Below are 18,944 nucleotides of genomic sequence, written 5' to 3' on the forward strand. Positions count from 1 at the left end.
CTGAGATAGGCCAAAGTGTTTAGCACACCTCTCCGCAAAAGTCAGCGGAGGTCCTAGAGTACCTAAAGGAGACTGACCTCCTCCGGGCTGTACTGCGCAGTCGCGGGTTCTCTCGGAGCACGCGCCTGACGCCCCGCCCCTAACGCGAGTCCCGCATGCGCACATCGCTTTCTTTCAGCCGCACCCCCGGAAGCACTGGCAGTTTTAGGGGGCGGGACCGGGAAGCGTTTCCGGGGGCGGGAGGCGCAGACTGAGGCGGTCGCGGCAGCAACGGCTTGAGCGGGCCCGGCGCCGGTGGCGGCGTAAAGTATCCCACCGGCGGGCTATGTGAGCACCGAGCCCTTGGCAGGTATGGCAGAGTCAGGACAACGCGTAGCAAGGGGGGCAGGAATGGAAACCGGAGAGGTTTAAGGGGTTCTCTGCAGGTTTCGGCGCGCTCACCGCTGACACCGCCAGGCCCATTACGCCGACCGGGATGCTGAAGCCGCTCGCGGGACCGTTGGAGTCCCGGCGCCCCGGGTCCGACTCTTGCGGTCTCTGGCCAGCCCGGAGTTCGTGCAGCGACACCGAGGCCCCCGAAGCAGCGTCTCGTCCAAGGTCAACCTCCGGTGACGAACCTCGGCGGGCCAGAGCGCTTAGAGATCCCGCCACCCCCCTTCCCCCGGTCAGACCGCCCCTCCTGCCTTTCGGGGGCGCGGAGTGGGCGCGGCTTGGCGACCTCTCGATTGAGTCGAAGAGAAGGACTGCGCTTGGGACTTCGCTGATGCTGGTCTCTGTTTACCTCTGCGTTTCTCCTCTTTTGCTGTCTGTGTCACCTGTCGTCACCTGCCCTTTATGCCTATTATCTCGGCCTCTGTCAGCTTTGTGTTTCTCTCGAACCCATCGCCGAGTATCTGGATCCTGTCTTCATTTCTGTTTCCACCTTCTGTGTCCCTTGACCCCGTGTTTCCCTCTTAGTCCTTAGTCTAATTCACTGCCTGCCTGTCGGTCCAGCTCTTTAGTCATTCTGTGCTTCTCTGCCAGTCGTGTGTCTTTCTCTCTTGTTTCTGCCTCTCCTCACTGGGTTTCTCTGGGTGGGGCAGGCCTGCCCGGACCTCTGAGCCATGGAAGGTGACTCATGACCCTGTGCAGCTTCCTACACTGGTGACATGATCAGCGACTGGACTGCAGTCTGACCTCAGCTCTGACAGGTGTCGCCCAAACAGTCAGGGTGTAGGAGCTCCTGGAGGACAGAGAGAAGGCCATCTGCAGGCCAAAGTAGCTGATGAATCCTTGCTTTTTCTTAGCCATGGTTTTTCAGAACTGCCGACTCTACTTCCCTTTGCTCCATTCATGTGGCTCCCAGGGTTCTAAGGAGCCTGTTCTCTGAGTTACCACCGCTTAACCAGTCCTGTTTACCAGCTGAGGAAGGGTCTGTCAGAAATCCTCTGGCCGTTGGGACTCGTGGGGCAGTAGCAGGATTTCTGGGAGAGCTGTATGCTTAATCCAAAGATCGTGTCACTATGTACTGTTAAATTGTGAGAAGCCTAGTCACTTGGGGTTCATTCTTTGCTCTACAAAAGTATTCGCTGGAGAAGTAAGCTGGACCTAAAAGAACAAATATTGAATGAGTCCACTTATATGAGGTATTTAGAATAGGCAAATTCATGGAGACAGAAGGTGGAGTATAGTTTTGCCAGGGGCTGAGGGTGTTGGCAAGATCTTGGCTCTCTATGCACCAGTGCCCAACAGAAATACAGAGAGTCATGAAAGAGAAGGAAAGAGTGGCTTTACTGCTTTGCCAGGCAAATGGGGAACACAGCTGGACCTCAATAGCTGTGCGCCACTCCCAGGTGAATAGGGAGAGGTTAGATAGACTGTGATGTGTGATAGGATTAAGGCAGAAACAGTCTGGCGTTCTTCTGCAAAGTTTCAAAAGGGTGGGATTGCTGACAAGATTAGGGTGTGTGCAGGGTCTTAGGTGGGCTTCCCAGATGGCACAGTGGTAAAGAATCCACCTGCCAATGCAGGAGACTCAAGAGACTTGGGTTCAGTTCCTGGGTTGGGAAGATTCCCCTGGGGTATAAATAGCAACCCTCTTGAGTATTCTTGCCTGGAAAATCCCATGGACAGAGGAGCCTAGTAGGCTGTATTCTGCGGGGTCACTGAGCACGCACTTGCAAACAGGGTCTTAGGTCCATTCTCCTAATCTTGATGAGCCTCTCTGGTCCCTTTAATCTTACCTCAGGTGATTTCTTGGCTGCTTCTCCCTTGATTGGCAACTGTTCTGCCCTTTGGAACTAAGAGAACCTTGTGGAGGCTGGAGTCTTGCCTATGAGAAATGGGGGACAAAAAGACCTCAGTGTCCTGGAGCCCCACAGGGCCCTGCTCAACCTCGAGGGGGAGAAGAGGATGGAAAATTATTATTTAATGGATACAGGGTTTTAGTTTGGGATGATGAAAAATTTCTGCAAACAGACAATGGTGATGGCTGCACAACTGCATAAATGTACTTAATGCCACTAATTGTAAACTTTAAATGGTTACAATGGTAAATTTTATGTTAAGTATATTTTACCACAGGACCAAAAAAGAAAGTTGTTGAGTGTAGATTCCTGGAACTAACAAGCTCTTTGAAAATGTGATTTAAAAAATTCCATCCTGTAGCTTTTAAGAACATTTAGTTGAACTGAGGTTTCTTGATGCCTGGTCTCAACAGCCAAGGTCCTTAGAAAAGGCGTTTGGTTAAAAGAATTTAGTTAAAATTTTCTACTTTTAGCACCCTGACTCTCCCTCTGTATTCATTGGATTCAGTGCAGAAACCTGCTACATAAGCAGGAAACTAGAGGATGGTTTTACTTTTCACATGAAGAAAAATAGTCCTTTTATTATAATAATGAAAAATTATGTGTTATTGTGTGTTTTCTGGTGGAAGAGACCTTTGTTTTATTATGTGTTCTTATCTAAGCTGTCAGTTTGTAAGCTAGTTTATCAAGCTTTCTTATGAGATGTAGCAGCCGAATTACTGCCATATTGAATCCCTTGATATCATCGATTATTTTATGTACCACCAAAGGAAGAGAAAACTCTGGCAATTAAGCTACTGCTGTGTGCATGCTAAGTCATACAGTCATGTCTCACTGACCCCAAGGACTGTAACCTGCCTGGCTTCTCAGTCCATGGGATTTCCCAGGCAAGAATACTGGAGTGGGTAGCCTTTTCCTCCTCCAGGGGATCTTCCCCACCCAGGGATTGAACCTCCAATTCCTGAGTCTCCTGCGTTGGCAGGCAGATTCTTTACCAACTATACCACCTGGGAAGCCCAATTAAGCTATTAAATATGCTTTTTTACATGTTTAAACTTATTTAGATATTTTAAAGTTATAATCTAGTACATTTGTAAAAAGAAGAAAAGCGAAACAAACTGATTAAAATGTTCATTAACCTTACTATCCCTACTCTTGTGAATACTTTTCAGTTCAGAGTTGCACCTGTGCTTTTCCGCAGTTTGTCCTGTGTGCTGTCAGAAACATCGGTGAGGCTCTCAGGAAAGCTCTAGTACTGTTTAAGGCAGAGACAACTATTATAACTTCCACCTGGCCGTCACATCCTGATTTCAGAAATGTGAAAGTGTACCTCTTATAATCAATTGACTATAGCTCTATATTATTTTCAGGAACCTTTCCGTTTTACCCTATTTATGTTTGCAATTAAAATACAAAGAGATTTTTGTCTTATTTGTAACATTGAAGGGAAAAAAAACCTTTGGTTGTGTGTGTTGTGGAACATGTAAAACAGCAAGTACTGTTCCTTCCTATTTCTTCCTTCTGCTTTCTTGATTCAGCTTCTAATCCTGAATTCTAATGAATATGAGAATGCAGTTAAAACACATTTCCTTGGCATTACTGTAATGTTTATGGCAGGATGAGGTGGTGGATGGCATCACCAACTCAGTGGACATGAGTTTGAGCAAACTCCTGGAGATGGTGAAGGACAGGGAAGCCTGGTGTGCTGCAGTCCATGGGATCGAAAAGAGACACAGCTGAGCTGAGCCACTGAACAGCAACAACAATAGCAGGATGACTGATAGGGGGAGAGTTAGTGGTTAGAATAATAACTTCTCTTTTGAATCGCAAAGAGTTTTCCGCAATGGATTATTTGCCCTGAAGTTTTAAATAAAACATTCAGCTGTGGTGGGAATCAAACTTCATAAAGTACGTAGCTTGTTTTTTAAAAATCCTAGGATAGGTTTTACCAAATTCTCTGACTCTGTGTGCTCAGTCGCTCAGTTGTGTCTGACTTTGTGACCCTTTGGACTGGAGCCTGCCAGGTTCCTCTGTGGGATTTTTCAGGCAAGAATACAGGAATGGGTTGCTGTTTCCTTCTCCGGGGGATCTTCCTGACCGGAGGACTGAACCTGGGTCTCCTACATTGCAGGCAGATTCTTTACCGACTGAGCCATTGGGTTGTGGTAGCTGGGTGGGGGAATGGGGAGTGTGTTTCAGTTAGAAAATAGAGGTGTATTGATTGATAATGGTCTAGAGGCCAAAAAATACTTTTGCACAGGGTAGTTTAATTCTGCAAAATTACATAGGCATTGACTAGTGAGAGTTCCAGAAAAACATCTACTTCTGCTTTATTGACTATGCCAAAGCCTTTGACTATGTGGATCACAGCAAACTGGAAAATTCTTCAAGAGAGGGGAATACCAGACCACCTGACCTGCCTCCTAAGAAATCTGTATGCAGGTCAAGAAGCAACAGTTAGAACCGGATGTGGAACAACAGACTGGTTCCAAATGGGAAAAGGAATACGTGAAGGCTGTATATTGTCACCCTGCTTATTTAACTTATATGCAGAGTACATCATGAGAAATGCTGGACTGGGTGAAGCACAAGCTGAAATCAAGATTGCTGGGAGAAATATCAATAACCTCAGATAGACAGATGACACCACCCTTATGGCAGAAAGCAAAGAATAAGTAAAGAGCCTCTTGATGAAAGTGAAAGAGGAGAGTGAAAAAGTTGACTTAAAACTCAGCTTCCAGAAAACTAAGATCATGGCATCTGGTCCTTTTACTTCATGGCAAATAGATGGGGAACAGTAGAAACAGTGATAGACTTTATTTTGGGGGGCTCTAAAATCACTGCAGATGGTGACTGCAGCCATGAAATTAAAAGACACTTGCTCCTTGGAAGAAAAGTTATGACGAACCTAGACAGCTTAGTAAAAAGCAGAGAGATTACTTTGCCAACAAAGGTCCATCTAGTCAAAGCTGTGGTTTTTGCAGTAGTCATGTATGGATGTGAGAGTTGGACTATAAAGAAAGCTGAGTGCTGAAGAATTGATGCTTTTGAACTGTGGTGTTGGAGAAGACTCTTGAGAGTCCCTTGGATTGCAAGGAGATCAAACCAATCCATCCTAAAGGAAATTAGTCCTGGATATTCATTGGAAGGGCTGATGCTGAAGCTGAAACTCCAGTACTTTGGCCACTTGATGCGCAGAGCTGACTCATTGGAAAAGACCCTGATGCTGGGAGGGATTGAAGGTGGGAAGAGAAGGGGGTGACAGTGGATGAGATAGTTGGATGGCATCACCGGCTCAATGGGCATGAGTTTGAGTATACTACAGGAGTTGTTGATGGACAGGGAGGCTTGGCATGCTGCAGTCCATGGGGTTGCAAAGAGTCTGACACAACTGAGCAACTGAACTGAACCATGGTGATACAAGATGTTAACAGTTAAAGAAAACTGAGTGACCTCAACACTTTTTGTAACTTTTCCATAAATCTAAACTTATTCCAAAATTAAAACTTTATTTAAAAAATTACAAAGGTAGCAGCTCAGAACGTAGAGAGAAAAGCTGAAAATAACAGTCATGATTACTTTTCTTTGCCAGTTACCCACAGATACAGTATTTATTAGCAAGACACTGGTACACAGTGAATGACACCAGCATCTCTCACATTTTCGATGTGATTTTTCTTTTCAGAAAGCACTGTGATTTTAGTGTGGAACAAAACTAGGAAATGGGTTCCTCTTCCTCATTCATTCATACTGTCTTTTGATGGTCATGGCATAAAGAATTTTATCCCAGGAATACAACTTTGCATTAGGTAAGCTATAAACTTGCTAAAAATACAATTTTTAAAGTTACTTACTAAAATGGTTTCTTTTTCAGTAAAAAATAATGTATTTACCCTAGACCAGAAGGTTCTTTTACTTCTGAGGAGTAGATACTGCACATTTTAATGCCAATCATTGCTATACTTTGTATTGTTAAAGCATTTAACTTCCAAGAAACTTTTCTGTGACTTTTTTTTTTAACTTCAAAAAATATTAGATTTGGAATTACATTTCTGTTTGAATCCTAACATACCACTTCTGAGATATCTGACCTTGGACAGATCTTTTAACCTTTCTGAGCTTCAGTTTAACTCACGAGTGTGATGGTATAACGGCTATTGCCAGCCCCAAGTTTACATAGTCTGCTTAGTGAACTGTAAAGCATTTGCCTAAAGTATTTAAGTAGGCATGGGGTGTTGGTATTTTTGTACATTTGTACCAGACTAGAGATTTACTAAAGTAACATTTACTGTGTTTAAATGTGCTCTCTACATTGAGCATGCAAATTACCACAAACTCTGATTAAGAAATCTCTGGAGGGCTTCAAGAAAAGTCACTAGTGGGTCACCTTCCCTATTATACTGTTGTCATGTGTGTTTTTAGGATATGTGATTGGTGTTTAAACAGTATATAAAGCTTGACATACAATTCCTCAGCTAAATAATAAATGTAGGCTACAATTAAACTCATCAGAGTTGGAAAAGATTTTGGAGGTCATCTAGTTCAATGATTCTTTAATATTTACCCTTTGTCCTCTTCTCTTAATGAAAAAAAAGCCAGATTAGAGCTTCCCTAGTGGTCCAGTGGTTAAGACTGGGAGCCTCCACTGCAGAGGCCTCAGGTTTGATTCCTGGTTGTACCTCTCGCATGCCACGGGGTATGGTCAAAAAAAAAAAAGTTTTATTTTTAAAAAACCAGATTATCTTAGGGCACGATGGAGGGAGTTAGCTGGGATTGGTGTGTTTGTTTTAGAACTGTTGAATTTTAAAAAAAAAGAACTGTATAAGGTGACATAAAATTGCTAGTACTTCATTAAGTCTGAAGATGGTGAATAATTTGCTCTGATTGCATTGCACATTGTAGATGTTTCAGTTATTTGTGAAAATACTTATCTTTACCTTCCGTACTGCCTCATCTCTCAGACTGTTGGGTCTGAGCCAGTGTTTTGAATTTAAGTTCCAGCTTCATCACTTACTGGTTATATGACCTTAGGTACATAGTTTAGCCTCTTTTATCTATTTTTTATTCTTTACAATAGGAGTAAGAAATATCTTATCAAGTGGTTTTTTTATGAAGATTAATTTATGAGAATACATAAAGTGCTTTGCATAGAATCTGTTACAATACATTCATTAGATAAATGGTCCATGCGATTACCTCTCCTACTAATTATGACGTTGTCCTAGTTACCCAATGTGATTGGTAACTAGTTTACCTTGCATGCATGCTAAGTCACTTCAGTTGTGTCCAACTCTTTACAACCGTATGAACTGTAGCCCACCAGGCCCCTCTGTCCATTGGATTCTCCGGGCAAGAATACTGGAGTGGGTTGCCATGCCCTCCTCCAGGGGATCTTCCCAACAAAGGGATTGAACCCATATCTCTATGTCTCCTGCTTTGGCAGGTGGGTTCTTTACAACTAGCACCACCTGGGAGGCCCAACTAGTTTATCTTGCATTACTCTGTTTTTAAAAACTGCTTTATCATGACATAATTCATATGCAATTAAGAGTTTTTTTAGTATATTCAATGAGTCAAATACCCATCAAAGATTGAGGGCAGTAGGAGAAGAGGGCAACAAAGGATGAGGTGGTTGGATGGCATCACCAACTCAGTGGACATGAGTTTGAGCGAACTCAGGGAGATAGTGAAGGACAGGGAAGCCTGGCGTGCTGTAGTCCATGGGGTCTCAAAGAGTCGGATACAACTTAGTGACTGAACACCACCACCACAATTTAATTTTAGAATTTTTGTCTCCCCTTTGAAACAAACCAGTTAGCAGTCACTCCTCATTAGCAGTCACTCCTCATTTCCTTGCCCTGTAGTTTTCTTGCAACTGCTGACTTACTTTTTGCCTCTGAAATTCCCTATTCTGGACATTTCATGTCAATGGGGTCATACAAGATTTAGCCTTTTGTGTCTGACTTCTTTCACTTGGCATATTGTTTCAAGGTTTAGACTTCTGGTATATATCAATACTTCATTTTTATCAGCAAAAGGATGTTATAATACATGTAGTCTGTAATAAAATGGAATGATATTCCATTGTATAGATACGCCATGTTCTATTCAGTCATCAGTTGAGGACATTTGGGTTATTTCCAGTTTTGGGCCATCATGAATAATGCTGTTATAGACATTCATGTATGTTTTCTGTGGACATCGTGTTTTCATTTTGGGTAGACACCAAAGAGTAGAATTGTTGAGTTACATGATAACCCTGTTTAACTTTTTGAGGAGCTACAAAACTGTTTTCTAAAGTGGATGCACCATTTTACATTCCCACTAGCAGTGTTGTTGTTCAGGCGCCCAGTCGTGTCTGACTCTTTGCAACCCCATGAACTGCAGCACGTCAGGCCACCCTGCCCTCACCATCTCTCAGAGTTTGCTCAAGTTCATGTTCATTGTATTGGTAATGCCGTCCCGCCATCTCATCCTCTGACACCCTCTTTTACTTCTGCCCTTGATCTTTCCCAGCATTAGGGACTTTTCCAGTGAGTCATCTGTTTGCATCAGATGACCAAAATACTGGAGCTTCAGCTTCAGCATCAGTCCTTCCAGTGAATATTCAGGGTTGATTTCACTTAAGATTGACCCGTTTGATCTCCTTGCTTTCCAAGCGACTTTCAGGAGTCTTCTCCAGCACCACAGTTTGAAGGCATCAATTCTTTGGTGTTCTGCCTTTACGGTCCAGCTCTTAAAACCATACTTGACCACTGGGAAGACCATAGCCTTGACTATACAGACCTTTGTCAGCAGAGTAATGTCTCTGCTTTTCAATACAGTTTCTAGGTTTGTCATCGCTTTTCTGCCAAGAAGCAATCATCTGATTTCATGGCTGCAGTCACCATCTGCAGTGATCTTGGAGCCCAAGAAGAGGAAATCTGTCACTACTTTCACCTTTTCCCCTTCTATTTGCCATGCAGTAATTGGGCTGGATGCCATGGTCTTAGCTTTTTTTATGTTTAGTCTTAACTCGGCTCTTTCACTCTCCTCTTCCACCCTCATCAAGAGGCTCTTTAGTTCCTGTCATTAGCGCGGTGTCATCTACATATCTGAGGTTGTTGATACTGATGTTGATGTTGATGTTTCTCCCGCCTGTCTTGATTCTGGCTTGTAACTCATCCAGCCAGGCATTTCTCTTGATGGACTCAGCATATAGTTTAAACAAACAGCATGACAGCAGACAGCTGTACCAGCAGTGTATAAGGGTCCTAATCCTTCCACATCCTCTCCAACTCTTGTTAGTGTCTGTCTTATCAAAGCCATCCAAGTGGGTGAGAAGCAATAGCTCATTATAATTTCAATTTGCATTTCCCTAATGAATAATGATACGGGACATCTTTTGTATGTCTTACTTGGAGAAATGTCTGTTCAAATCCTTGACCCATTTTTCGTTGTGTAGTCTTTTTATTATTGAATTTTAAGAATTCTTTATGTATTCTGGAGTAGGAAGTGGCAACCCACTCCAGTATTCTTGCCTGGAAATTTTTGTGGACAGAAAAGCCTGGTGGGCTACAGTCTATAGGGTTGTGAAGAGTCAGGTACCATACCACTTACCACCACTGTATGTATTCTGGATACAAGTTACTTATAAGTTACATGATTTGGGTATATTTTCTCCCATGTTGTAAGTTATGTTTTCTCTTTCTTGATAGTATTATGTGTACTTTGGCCTACTCTGTATCTTCCTGCCTACTGATTCAGTAGGTCCCATTGATTCTGTTTTCCATATTCATTGTTACTTTCATTGCCTCAAACCTAGACCATATTTACTGAAAGCTTAGAGTTAGGCTTTACTTTAGGCTTGCTCCTGCTTTGAAAGTGAAAGTGAAATTGCTAAGTCGTGTCCGACTCTTTGTGACCCCGTGGACTGTAGAGTACTAGGCTTCTCTGTCCATGGGATTCTCTAGGTAAGAGTACTGAAGAGGGTTGCAATTTCCTTCTCCAGGGAATCTTCCCGACCCAGGGATCAAGCCCCGGTCTCCTGCATTGCAGGCAGACGCTTTAACCTCTGAGCCACCAGAAAAGCCCACTCCTGCTTAAAGTCCATCCATAAATTATCCTTTCCTAACATTTTTCACAGCATGTCACACAAAAGTTTTCAGTGCTGACCCCAGTGCCCCCATTTAAAGCTCAGACTCGGCCTTCATCAGGGTAGTACCAGTCATTCTTTTCAGATTTATCTCTCACTACCCCTGTCACTTGTAGAAGGAAGCACAGGCAGTGATGCCCATGCCACCAGAGGTGGTCTTGAATGAAAGAAAGCTTTTGAGAGGGTCTTCTGGTGGTAATTTTACCATAAAACAGGACCTTGCCCTCAGTGTGATAGTACCAGTAACTCAGCTACTTCAGTGTGCCGCACTCATAATACACTCAGCCTACAGGAAATTAAAGCAAAATGCTGCGTAGTTCATCATTTTTCTTTTCTGTGTTAATACGTGAGTTATGTTTTTTCTTTGTCCATTTTTGATACTGTGGTTTTATAAAAAAAAAATAATTAGCAAGTTTTCTTATATCTCTGTTCCCTTTCCCCTTTCTTCCTCCTCTGAAACAGTTTATACAACATAGGAATTAGTTTTAAAGAATTTTCTCATAAAATATACTGGGCCTGGTGAGCTTTGGATGGTCATTTGCATATGCTTTGTCATTTCTCCACAGTTACTTATCTCTTTAGGTGTGTCTGTTCTTCTATGAAGTTTTTTTTTTTTCTTTTTAATCAATGTGACATTGAAATATATTAGGGGAAAAATGTCTTCTGTTTTAAAAAGTTTCTATCATGTGATTACATTTTGTTTCATTTCTTATTCCTAATTTTCTGAATTTGACATTGCTAATTTTACATTATTATTTGTTGTTGTTCAGTCACTCTTGTCGCTCAGTCGCTAATCTTTTCTTCTTCGTTGTTAATCCCATTGTTATTCCCAGCCAGTGTTTGTCTTTTAATTTATAGTCCAATTTTGGAGTTCCTGTGTGTTAGTTTTCCTGTGTACCTACTATGCTTAAGTTTTGTGAACATATGAAATGTAGAATTTTCTACCAATTGTAGATGTCTGTCGTTTCTGGGTCTGTTTCTGTTGATCAGTTTTTTTTCTCTCTCTCCTTATTATAAATTATATTTTCCTTCTTTGCATGCAAGGTGATTTTTTTGTTGTTGTTGGATGGCATACATGAACTTTACCTTAGTGGGTTCTAGATTTTTTGTGTTGTATAAATATCCTTAAGCTTTGTTCTGGAGCACATTTAAGTTACTAGGAAATATTTTTATCCTTTTGAGGCTTGTTTTTAAACTTTATTGAATGGAACCAGAATTACATTTTGTCTGAAGCTAATTTGTTCCCACTGTTGAGGCAAGACTCTCCTAAATACTCAAGGTTTTACACTCAGGGAAGTTTTCTTCTATTAGATACTTTGATTATTCCTTCTGCTCCATTCATTTTGTTCTTCTTTCAAGGATGCTAACTAGCCATATGTTGGATCTTCTCTATTCTCCTGTTATCTTCTACCTTGCTGTTATCCTATTTTTATCCTGTGCTTCCACATTATTGATTCCATTTTCTACTCCTTACCGCCTGTTTAAATTTCTGCTGTCTTTTAGTTTCCTTATATCTTGTTCTTTTTGCATCATTCTACTGCTTTATCTTCCTTAAATTTCCATATACAGAAATCGTGTTTTCATGCTTGTGGAAAACATCAGTTTAAAAAGACTATCTAAACTGTACTCTTTGTTTACACTTTACTATTTTCTTCTTTTTGATTATTGTAGAATCTGTTTACAGAATAAAACAGTGTTGGGAAACATTTTGTTCAGGTCTGAAAGTTTCCCCCTTTTTGGGTAGATCATTTGGGGTTCTTTATGCCTGAATGCTGTTATAATCAACTGTTAGGTCTTTTGCTGGAGGATGGGCTGATGATATTGACATCAGTGTTATAACTTGAGTTTAAAAAAAAAAAAAAAAAAACACAACTGGGCCTGGAGGCTAGGTTGAGACATTGTTAGGTAAACTTGAGCATGCACTTTGTTCTGTGTTGGTAAAATTGTTTTACCAGGGGCCAACTTGTGTTTCTGTGGTCTCGCTGACAAAGGATGGGCTATGTCTTTGCTTCCTTCCTGGGACTACTGATGAGCTCCCACCCTCTCATATCAAATCTTTAAAAATTTTCTGCTGAGGCAGTGTGCAACCTTTGGTGCCCAGTGCAGCCATCTCTGAATGTTGCCAGTGTGCAGGACCTTTCCTGTGGTTTGCCCTCTTTAACTATGGGCCTTCCTGATCCCTGCTGCCAGAATTGCCTGGTGTAGCAGGGGGAGTTGCCAGGGCATGGTCTCCCTTTAGCCTGGCCCCATCTCCACTAGATCCTTAATTAAAATTTGTTACGTAAAGATAACTCTGATCCCTGCTTTTCAGGCTAATCTTTTTATTTCTTAGATTTTTTTGGTTTGGATGTAGTAGATGGAAAGAATTATATGCTGCTTTCAAGTCTTCCTCTTAGTCTGGTGACCACCAAAATTTATAGTGACAAGATATATAACTTTAGAATACACCATGTTCCCTCCTCTGAATTCTTCATGATTTGTAATTCTCTTATGGTGCTTATATCAGGCTTTCCTTTGAATAACAGGGTTATATGCATGGGGGGGGGGTTGTATTTTTTTTTTCATCCCCCTCAGTTCAGTTCAGTTGCTCAGTTATGTCTGACTCTACAACCCCATGAACTACAGCACACCAGGCCTCCCTGTCCATCACCAACTCCTGTAGTTCACCCAAACCCATGCCTATTGAGTCGGTGATGTCATCCAACTATCTCATCTTCTATTGTCCCCTTCTCTTCCTGCCTTCAATCTTTCCCAGCGTCAGGATCTTTTCAAATGAGTCAGCTCTTTGCATCAGGTCACCAAAGGGTTGGAGTTTCAGCTTCAGCATCACTCCTTCCAATGAATATTCAGGACTGATTTCCTTCCTTTAAGATGAACTGGTTGGATCTTTTTGCAGTCCAAGGGATTCTCAAAGAGTCTTCTCCAACACCACGGTTCAAAAGCATCAATTCTTCAGTGCTCAACTTTATAGTCCAACTCTCACATCCATACATGACCACTGGAAAAATCATAGTCTTGACTAGACGGACCTTTGTTGACTAGTCTCTGCTTTTCAACATGCTGTCTAGGTTGGTCATAACTTTCCTCCCAAGGAGTAAGCGTCTTTTAACTTCATGGCTGCACTCACCATCTGCAGTGATTTTTGAGCCCAGAAAAATAAACTTTAGAATAATCCCCCTACCGGATGATAAATTCTGGACAGTGACGTTCTTCATCGTCTTAGAAATCCCCCTAGTACTGTGCACATAGTGTTTTATGTTGTGGTACTTTTTAAAATGTTCTTTTGTGGTGAGTTAATTACTTCTGTGAAACTCTTAGCAATTGAAATAGCAACTACTACTATGTAGGCATCAGTTGCCTGTGAATTTGTAAATATTGTTTTCTGCTTTGTTGTGCTGTCGTGTCCAGCTCTTTGCGACCCCATGGACTGTAGCCTGCCATGAACTTTTCTAGGCCAGAGTCCTGGAGCAGGCTGCTGTTTGTGCTCCAAGGGGCCTTCCGTACCTGGCGGTCAGACGCCGTGACTTTGGTGTCTCCTTCACTAGTAGGTGGGCTCTTTACCGCAGCGCTGCCTGGGAAGCCCAGTATTGCTTATGTAACAGGGAAACCTGCAGGAGAGATTTAGACTTTACATGTTACAAGGTAAGAGAGTATGTCAAAGTGCCAAAATCATTCAAATTTAAGGGTAGAGGTCAAATGTTTATTAAATCACAAAGATTATTACCATCTTGACAGAATTAAAATAAAGTTACATGATCTTTTTCCAATTGTTTTTGTGAAAAATACATGTCATTCAATTTCTACTTTAACTATTTTCAGGTTACTCATATTCCAGTATTGTGCATGACATGACTTATATTCCAGTATATTACAGTCAGCACCACTTTCTAGTTCCAGAATATTTTCGTCACCCCAAATAGAAACTCTATCCATTAAGCAATAACTCCCCATTCCTTATTCAGCCGAACCTGTGACAACCTCTAATCTACTTTCTCTGTATTTGTCTCTTCTAGATATTTCACAAAAGTAGAATTCTACAACATTTGTACTTCGTTTCTGACTTCCCTGAATGTTTAGCTTGTTGAGTGTAGTGTTTCAGTGTTCACCCACATTGTAGTGTGTATCAGCCTCATTCCTTTCTGTCATGTTCTCTGTGTGTCTTCTCAATATGATTGACTTACAATGTTGTTGAAGTCCTCTCTTTCCTTACAGAGCTTTTGTCCTATTTTTCTAGAGGTGTTGAAGTCTCCACCTGTTAGTGTACATCTGTATGTTTCTCTCTTCAGTTCTGTTCATTTCTGCTTCATATATATTTCTTTCATTAGGTGCATATATGTTTTTGTCATACATTCTTGAAAGAGTGAAACTTTTATCAGTATATAATATCCATCTTTGTTCTTGTAACCTTTTTGACTTAAAATCTATTTTGTCTGATAATAATATAGTCACCCCAGCTCTCTTTCGGTTTCTCTTTGCATGAATCACCTTTTCCACTATTTTACTTTGAACATCCTTGTGCCTTTGTAACTAAAGTGAGTCTCTTATAAACAATGTATAGACCGTGTTTTTTAACCCATTTTCCAAGTCTCTTGCCTTTTAATTGGAGAGCTTAATCTACTTCATCACTGATAAAGAAGGATTTATTTCTACTGTTTATTTCTAGCTATTTTCTGTGTATCTTATATGTTTTTTGTTTCCCTTATTGCCTTTTAGGTTTTTGGTAAACATTTCTTTCATCGTCTCAGTCTTTGCCTCCTTTCTTTTTGCTAGATCCTGAATCATATTCACTGTCATTATTCTACATTCTTTTTCTGGAAGATTGCCTATCTCCACTTCTTTTATTTGTTTTTCTGGAATTTTATCTTGTCCCTTCATCTGGGACGTAACTTCCTACTTTTAATGCTGATTAACTTTCTGTAAAGTGATTTTGTCTTAGTTGTGGGATTGTGGTTCTTGCTGCTTCTGTCTGCCCTCTGATGGAGGAGGGTAAGAGGTTTGTGTAAGCTTCCTGATTGGAGTTTACTGGTGGTGGGAAAAACTGGGTCTTGCTTGGTGGGCAGGGCCTTGCTCTGTAAAGCTTTAATCCAGTTATCTGCTGATGGGTGGGGTTGCGCTCCCTCCCTGGTAGTTTTTGGGCCTAAGGCGATCCAGCCCTCTGGTCTCTGGGCTCTGTGGTCAGGGTGATGGCAACCTCCAAAAGAGTTGAAGAGAAGACCTTCCCAGACAGCTGCTGCCAGTTCCCCCATCCCTGTGGTCAGCCCCTGCTGACCCACACCTCCACTGGAGACCCTCCAACACGAGCAGGTAGTTTTAGATCAGTTTCTTGTGGAGTCATTGCTGCTTTCCTCTGAAGCTTGGTGTCCGCAAGATTTTGTTTGTGCCCTCCAAGACTGAAGTGGAGTCTCTGTTTCCCCCAGTCCTGTGGAAGTCTTGTAATCAACTCCTACTGGCTTTCAAGGTCAGATTCCCTGGGGATTCCCAGTCCCTTATTGAGTCCCCAGGCTGGGCAGCCTGACATGGGATTTAGAACCGTCACAACAGTGGGAAAACTTCTTTGGTATTATTCTCCAGTTCGTGGATCACCCACCCAGCAGGTATGGGATTAGATTTTATTGTGATTGTGCCCCTCCTGCGGTTTCACTTCTTCTTTCTCTTTGGATGAGGGGTATCTTTTTTTGGTAGGTTCCAGCGTCGTCCTGTCAATGGTTGTTCAACAGCTAGTTGTGATTTTGGTGCTCTCGCAGGAGGACTTGAGTGCACGTCCTTCTACTCCACCATCTTGAACCCCCCCTTATTCCCTTTTAGTTGAGATTTTTATTTTATATATTGTTTTGATTTCCTTCTTTCCTTTTTATGTATATTTTTAGTTATTAGTAGTTATCTTGAGGTTTACAGTTAACATCTTAAAACTTATAACAAGCTATTATCAGTAGTATATTAAAAAGCAGAGGTTATACTTTGCCGACAAAGGACCGTCTAGTTAAAGCTATGGTTTTTTCCAGTAGTCATATATGGATGTGAGCGTTGGACCATAAAGAAAGCTGAGCGCTGAAGAATTGATACTTTTGAACTGTGATATTGGAGAAGACTCTTGAGAGTCCCTTGGACTGCAAGGGACTTAGACTGCAAACCAGTCAATCCTAAAGGAAATCAGTCCTGAATATTCATTGGAAGGACTGATGCTGAAGCGCCAGTACTTGGGCCACCTGATGCAAAGAACAGACTCATTGGAAAAGACCTTGATGCTGGAAAAGATTGAAGACAGGAAAAGGGGACGACAGAGAATAAGTTAGTTGGATGGCATCACCAACTCGATGGACATGAGTTTGAGCAAACTCTGGGAGTTGGTGATGGACAGGGAGGCCTGGCGTGCTGCAGTCCATGGGGTCGCAAAGAGTCGGACATGACTGAGCAGCTTAACTGACTGATCGGTAATATGTGAAAACTCTACTCCTATACATCTTCATCCCTCCCTCTTCATATTGTTATTGCCAGTGATTACATCTTAATACAGCAGTCACCAACCTTTTTGGCACCAGGGACCTTTTTCATGGAAGACAGTTTTTCCACAGAGCAGGGCTGGAGGGGGTGGTTTCAGGATGATTCAAGTGCATTACATTTATTGTACACTTTATTTCTAATCCAGCGCCACCTCTGATCTAACAGGAGGTGCTGATCTGCAGCCCGGAGGTTGGGGACCCCTGTCTTAATACATTGTGTGCCCAGTGACATAGACTTATAGTTATTTTATTCATTTGCCTTTTAAATCATTCAGGAAAACAGAGGAGTTGTAAAGCAAAAGTATAATAATATCGGCTCTTACATTTACCTATGCCATTACTTTTACTGGTAGCCTATTTGTTCGTATGCTTTGAATTACTATCAAGTGTTCTTTTATTTCAGCCTGAAGGATACCTTTATCATTTATAGAGGAAACCTACCAGTTGCAAAACCATTAGCTTTTGTTTATCTGGGAATGTCTTAATTTCTCCTTTTTTTTTTTTTTTTTTAATATTTACTCATTTGGCTGTGTTGGGTCTTAGGTGTGGTGTGCGAACTCTTAGTTGCAATATGTGAACTCTTAGTTGTAGCCTGTGAAATCTAGTTTCCTGACCAAGGATCAAACCCAGGCTGCCTGTGTTGAGAGTGCAGTCTTAGCCATTGGATCTCCTTCATTCTTGAAAGGATAGTTTTGCAGATATCAAATTCCTTGTTGACGGATCTTTCTTGTCGCACTTTAAATATGTCATGCGCTGCCTTCTGAGCCCCATGGTTTTTGATTAGCAATTAGCTGTTAGTCTTACTGAAAGTGAAAGTGTTAGTCACTCAGTCATGTGCCTGACTCTGCGACCCCATAGGGTGTAGCCTGCCAGGCTCCTCTGCCCATTCAGTTCCCCAAGGCAAGAATACTGGAGTTGGTTGCCATTCCCTTCTCCAGGGGATCTTCCTGACCCAGGGTTGGAACCCAGGTCTCCTGCACTTCAGGCAGACTCTTTACTGTCTGAGCTACCAGGGAAGTCCAAGTCTTACTGAGGATCCCTTTTAGGTGATGAGTGGCTGCTTTCTTGCTGCTTTCACATTCTCTGTTGTCTCTTACTTTCCACTGAGAAGTGGAATATTTCCCTCCATATCAGTAAACAAGGATGTCATTGTCAGTAGCAGTTTCAGCCACCAGGATGGTGAACTGGTGAGCCGTGAGGGAACTCAGGATGTGAAAATGCCGGATACTGGCCCCAGATAGATGGCGTACATATCAAAGGAATGATTTCAGTGAGCCTAGACTCTTGCATCTTCCCATACATAGAAAATGTGAAATTCCTTAGCCTGACATATTTGGTTTTCTTTAATTATCAATACTCTTTTGACTTTCCCTAATACCTGTCCTTTGTTGGAAACCTCCTATATATCCTAGCTCCCTCTCTTGCCTCCTTAGAGCAGTTTCCCAGAGCTTCTGAAATGCTGTCTCCCAGGCTGCAGTCCTCATTTTGCCCCAAATAAAACTTAACTTGCAGCTCTCACGTTTTTTTTCCAGCCCCACTATTTGACTTACAATGTATCTTATGTGGATCTCTTGGAGTTTGTTAAACTTCTTGGATGTGTACCGTTTATGTCTTATCAAATTCAGGAAAATATATCATTTCTATTCTTTTTTCTCCTTCTGAGACTGATTTGCATGTTGGTATATTTGGTTTTCCATAGTACCGCAGATTGTGTTTCTTTTTCTTTGTTCCTAATACTCCTCAGACTGGATATTTCAATTGCTTTACATTTGAGTTTGATGAAATTTTTTCCTTTTGCCTGCTTAAATCTGCCATTGAACTCCTCTTATGAATTTTTAATTTTAACTTGTATCTGTTTCCTTGGTCTGCCATAATAAAATACCACAGGTGGCTTAAGCAACAAGAAGTTATTTTTTTCACAGTGTCAGAGGTTTGAAGTCTGAGATCAAAATGCTGGCAGGTTTGGCTTCTCCTGAGGCCCTTCTCTTTGGCTTGCAAGGGCCCCCTTTTCGTTGTGTTTTCACA

General features: G+C 41.8%; 1 protein-coding gene across 2 annotated transcripts in view; it reads left to right on the forward strand.

The window, feature by feature from the left end:
• Positions 1 to 239: 239 nt before the first annotated feature.
• The window catches only part of ZBTB43 (zinc finger and BTB domain containing 43), a 29,988-nt gene continuing 11,283 nt past the window's right edge, over positions 240 to 18,944 (forward strand). Inside the window, exons 1-2 of one of the 2 annotated variants that reach the window (XM_020874660.2) lie at positions 240 to 349; positions 5,971 to 6,094. The gene's annotated coding sequence lies outside the window, so the exon portion shown is untranslated. The remainder of the gene's footprint in view (positions 350 to 5,970; positions 6,095 to 18,944) is intronic. The other variant, XM_020874667.2, reaches the window with a different exon arrangement.

This window comes from Odocoileus virginianus, chromosome 2, assembly GCF_023699985.2.
Source record: "Odocoileus virginianus isolate 20LAN1187 ecotype Illinois chromosome 2, Ovbor_1.2, whole genome shotgun sequence".
In the NCBI taxonomy this organism is placed as follows: domain Eukaryota; kingdom Metazoa; phylum Chordata; class Mammalia; order Artiodactyla; family Cervidae; genus Odocoileus; species Odocoileus virginianus.